Source organism: Poecilia latipinna, unplaced genomic scaffold (genome assembly GCF_001443285.1).
Source record: "Poecilia latipinna isolate Pla-1442-1.1 unplaced genomic scaffold, P_latipinna-1.0 Scaffold1624, whole genome shotgun sequence".
Lineage (NCBI taxonomy): Eukaryota > Metazoa > Chordata > Actinopteri > Cyprinodontiformes > Poeciliidae > Poecilia > Poecilia latipinna.
Window position 1 is genome coordinate 106,171 of NW_015114240.1, and position 5,450 is coordinate 111,620.

The window sequence follows — 5,450 nt, forward strand, 5'->3', positions numbered from 1 at the left end:
TTGTTTGTATTCAAAACATCCATATTAAGTTGAGTAATAAAACCATAATTTGTTCATGAAGCTTTTTATTACAAACCTCCACTGTGTAGGATGTTAAGTAGCTCAGATTTTCAAATTCAAATCGACATGTTTTGTCCTTCTTGCTGCTGCCAGGATCACCTTGAAGTTGTGCAATGAATTTTCTGTCTGGTCCATTAAAATCAATGTCTTTTAATGAACATGTCACTTGGATCTTATTGTTCTCTGGAACTGTCACTACAACGTTATGAAGTAGTTCCTGTTCTGAAAGAGGAAGAGAGAGGATAAATATCAGGACAAATACATGGAGAGGAAAATCTTTTGTTTCAATAAGAATCTTAGAAATAACAAAAAAAGAAAAAAACATTAAAATGATTTAAAAATAAAACATGACCAGATTTGTTACTGACCAAATATTGAACAAAGATCTAAAAATATCTGACTTACTCTGACACTATAATGCAGATAGATTTATGTTGATATTTTATCTGCAGTTCAAAATAAAAAAATAAGAGAACTCAACATCTAGTGTAATTGCTACATTGTGTTTTGGTTTGTTTTCCCAACCATATTTGATTTGTAAACATGGATTTCTCTATTATCCAGCACAAAGTCACACCAGTTTTGTGTGAAGCTGCTGTGACTCTCCAGGATTAGACATAATAAAGATGAATTTCTGAGCTTAAACTAATTTATAATTATTTCTCTTTCTGCAGAACTTTACAATGATGGAATATGTTGAGATGCATTTTGTGTTGTGAAAACAATATAACTTTTTTTGCATGAATGGAAAACCAGATGAAAGAATGATTTTCAAAACCATAAGAATTCAGTTTGGATTGCAATAAAACCTGTTTAAACCGATGAAGGATTGACTTTGTGTCCCTGAATCTAAAAACTAAATTCATGACTTAATTTCTTAAAGAAGAGTTGCATTTCCTGACAGATAACATTTATATACCCTTGACCAAACAAAACATAAAAACAAACAAATTCATATCAAATTAATTTAAAACAGTGTTTGTAGATTGTATTATTATTTCAATAAACATATTTTCTTGGTTACTTACTTCCAGACTTAGTTTTCCCTGTAACTCTTGTTTCCTTGAAACGCCCTTGTCCAGTGTAGACGTGATGAACGTAACAGCTGTAATCCCTGAATGGTTTAACTCCTCTGGTGATGGTACACATTCTTCCTTCATGATGATGAATCGGTTTTTCTTCAATTGTAACATATCTTCCATCACCTGTTTTGTTATTGGTTTGACAACAGCAGCTTGTTATAAAAGATCTTTATACTCATGAAAATGATTAATATGTTGAAACAGAGTTTGGTCTGTTTTTCATGTTAAACATTAAATAAAGAAACATTTTTATTAAAATCATCCTCAGGTCACTGATAGTTTAGAGTCACAGCTTCACTGATCACATCTGGTTATTTTACACATTTTTATCTCCTCTTGTGTAAAAGACATGAAGCTGATAAATTAATGAATTTACAATTAATCAGTTTATTTTAAATGGCTGCAATAATCCAAATGTATTAAACATTATTTAATGTAAATATAATATGGAAGAATAAATCTCTTCATTCCTCTTACCTCGCTCATCTTGCTGACAGCTGCAGTGATAATGGAGCTCATCCAGTTCATTAAGAACATCTTGACATTTATTACTCATCGTTTCCCAGTTCAGCTCAATAGAAGTACTGGTTGAACTGTTCTGCAGGTTGTTTACTGTGAAATCTGTTGGAATAAAAAAGCAAAAACAATGAATAATGTCCTGATAATGTTTTTCTCTTCATGTTAGTATAATAACTTTGTTCTTATTTCCAGTGAGATGCAGCAAATACCAACTCACCACAGTCTATGTTGAATTGGACAGGAGGAAGTGTCTGGATTATGGAGACATCGTTCATCTTGATGTCACCAGTACAGCTGTAGCTTGTGAACGGCTTCATGTCAGACGGTTCAACAGAGTCATTGTTCATTCCTGAAGAGACACAAACATTTAGTCATTTCTGCAGAATCTGCTGTCTGTATATTAACACTGATCAGCTGCTTTATTCTTTACATTTTGACAGCTGAGACGAAATAAAAACTCCGAGCTAATTTACAAAGGTATCGTGAATGATTTAGATTGAAACATATTTCATGTCACTTCAAATATATAAGAATCTGTTTCTGTAGTTTTTACCTGAACATTTGTACTCGACAGTGAGATCTTTAAAGCTTGGAGGTAACTTTGCTTCTATCTTTGCAGGGAGTTTTGTGGGTTTAATCTGAATTATGTCCTTTGGATCAATGGATCCTGGAGAAGAAGAAAGAAATTTGGATATTTTATCGTAAGATAATTTGATTTATAGTTCTAGTTTTATATGTAGTAACAGGAAGTAATTCAGAGTGGCATCAGGTTGACTTTTATGCATTTTTTAAGGTAATCCAAAAACTAAATGTGAACAAATGACCCAATAACCACTGATGAACTCTGCAACTTGAACCTGTTTTGAAAGTAACAGAAACATCCATGAGGACAGGAGGCTTTTATAAAATCATTATCTGAAACAGATATCTGTTTCACAGATTGTTCTAATTGCAGCAAGTTAAAAACTCCACCATTGGTGCTGCTTTCTGTTCACAGCACAAAAGAGGCACATGAGGCAAAACTACACAGTTTTCTCTGGTTAAAACCAACAATAAAACTAAAGGAAATGAAGAAACAAAGTAGAGACAATAATTATGAGACGCTATGATCAGAAAGCACCTATGAAGGAGCTTTTTTTGTTTCTTCCATCATTTTTGATACATATCATGTCCTTGTTAGCAGCACAACTATTCATCACTTTACACCAAGGTCAAAGTTGCAACAAGTTTCAACTCTGAACCGAGGCAAGCAATATTTTCACAGAGCTGAGCGCACCGTCAAGCTGCTTTTCTTCTCACATTCTCACTGTTGATCTCTACTGTTTTGTTAAAACAAAATAGTAGAGATCAAATTTGACTCATTTCAGTTGTTGAAGTTTTAATTTCAGGGCTGCTACAGAGGATTTATCTGCCATCAGTTTGACTCTGAGCTTATATTTAGTGCATGGCTGTAGAGGATTGATTTCATGAGTTGATTTTTCTTTGGAGAAAGAAACGTTGGCTTCTCCTCTAACTGAATATTCATCTTCAGCAAAATATAAAACTATTTATCATCAGTAAAATCTGTCATCTTTATCGAGAAACCAGACTGGATGGTTTCAACACTGTCAGAGCCTGTAAAGCAACAATTTTACTATCACATGAAAATGGTTGAAATATTTAATCTCAAACAACTGGAGCTAAAAAATAATAATAATAAAAAAATAATCTAACATTTTTATTCACAACAAAGAGACTCTAAATAAACAGGGACAAGAACTGAAAAAAAAATAAAACAATAATAAATGTGTGTTTTAAAAAAATATATATATTAGTTTTTAAAACCTGAAACACACTTTGGGTCTGATTCAGCTGCTGGGAAAAAGAAGAAAACATCAACATTATGATTAAGATACATTTATTGAAACGCGTCTTCGAGTTAAAGTGAACCCTTTGATTCTCAGCAACATCTAAAATCCGGTCTGTGATAAAACTTCACTAAAGTCTTTTAAAATAAATAATAAAAGTCCAAGCTGTGGTGGAAGCGCTCTTACTGGTGTTTAGTGAGATGTTGTAACGCTACTAATAACAATAACAATAATAAGAACAATAATAAAATATTTTTACAAATATTTTTTGTAACACTGTTAAATGTGTGAACTTTTCTAATGTTTTAAATTTCTGCTCACATGTAATTTCTCTTTTGTGAAAACATATTTTTATCATTTTCAGGCATATTATAGCTGTCATACTCATATTGGAGTAATACGACACAAAATAACAATTATAATATTTGACATCTCTCTTTACATTTTTCTGAGTGACATCAGTTTTATTGCATTGACAAAGTTGTGACTGACACTGATAAAAGTATTTTGGAAAAGCTTCCAAAGTATTAGAAATAAACAATAAAATGACAATAATACTTTTACATCTTTCAAATATAAAACATTCCTTAAAAACAAGAGTTGCTTTAAAACTTTATTTTATTTTTCCTATCATAGCAATAGTGAATAGATCTGTTATTCTGTAAACTAGCCAGATTATTATCACTTTTTAAAGTCAATCACATCTCACTGAGGTTTATAGACAAACATTAATTACTTACCCAGGACCGGAGCGTTTACAGCCCATATGAGCAACATAACGCCTCTGAGACCTGCCATATCCAGGAGCATCAACTGTCTACAGATGAAACTAACGCGAAATATTTTATTGCATCAGCCCCCCAGACCTAATCTTACATGCAGAATCAAACTTTAAGTTTTTTGTTGCATGACGTGGTACAGGAAAAGAAGAAAACCACACGTCTAGAGCACAGATTAAAAAATAAGGGTTAATGAGTCTTACAGTTTGTTGCAAATTGCAGATATTTGTAACTTTCTGCATCGTTGTGGTTTATGCTGCACAGTTAAAAGAAAGGCTACAACCAGGAGGGTGACTTTAATATTGGAGATGTTTTTGAAATTAATAACATAGCTGATAGTTATAAGAGGTATTATTATTTATATTTAAAACATTATGTTTGAGCTGCAGAGCTGTGGTTAGCCGATGAGTGCAGCTACGTCAGAAATGCATCCAGATTAACCAAAGCAACAGAAAACACACAGATAGAGAACTGTGGTTCGCTGAAATAAGAGCATAAACATGCAGATCTTTAACATTTTGTAAATGAAAAATTGTTAGCCACTAAATACATTTTGTTGCGTTCTTAGAGTCTCTACTAGTGTCAGAACGTTGAATTTAGTCTGCCCTGGTGCTGCGTAGATGCTGTTTTACTCTGAAACATTTTTTAGTCTGTTCAGTTTTCTCTATTCTCTATTATGTTTATTGAACTATTATGTCACAGTATTGTTTTCAGAACTCTTTAACAAGATAATGGACTTTTGCAAATTCACTATTTTTACTTCTTGCAGCAGGTCCTCCTTGGTTGCATGAAGCGCTTCAAGGACGAGTGATGCAGCAAACACCAGCAGTGAGATTTGCTTAAACACTTTATCTGGTTGACAAGTCAATTCCTTCTGTCTATGAAAACGATGAGAACAGCAAAGCAGTAAGCTGCAAATAATGCCAAAATGACAATCAATCAATCAATCAATCAAATGTTATTTGTATAGCACATTTCAATAGCAAGGCATTTTAAAGTACTTTACGTAATAAAAAAACAGCATGTCACATTGAATAAACAGTAAGAAAGAGAAAGAGATTTTGAAAAAAAAAGATTAAAAAAGATAAAAACATTAAATGTTTTCTTGATCTGCAGCTCCATCAGATCTTCATCAGTCGCCTTTGATGAGTTCAGGAGGTGGC

At 32.7% G+C, this 5,450-nt stretch overlaps 1 long non-coding RNA gene across 1 annotated transcript; it reads right to left on the reverse strand.

The window, feature by feature from the left end:
* Positions 1–1,917: 1,917 nt before the first annotated feature.
* Positions 1,918–2,295, reverse strand: LOC106964105 (uncharacterized). Its single transcript, XR_001428326.1, has 2 exons — positions 2,215–2,295; positions 1,918–2,010 (listed from the first exon to the last, which is right to left on the reverse strand). It is a non-coding gene; the product is annotated as an uncharacterized LOC106964105 (long non-coding RNA).
* Positions 2,296–5,450: the final 3,155 nt, after the last annotated feature.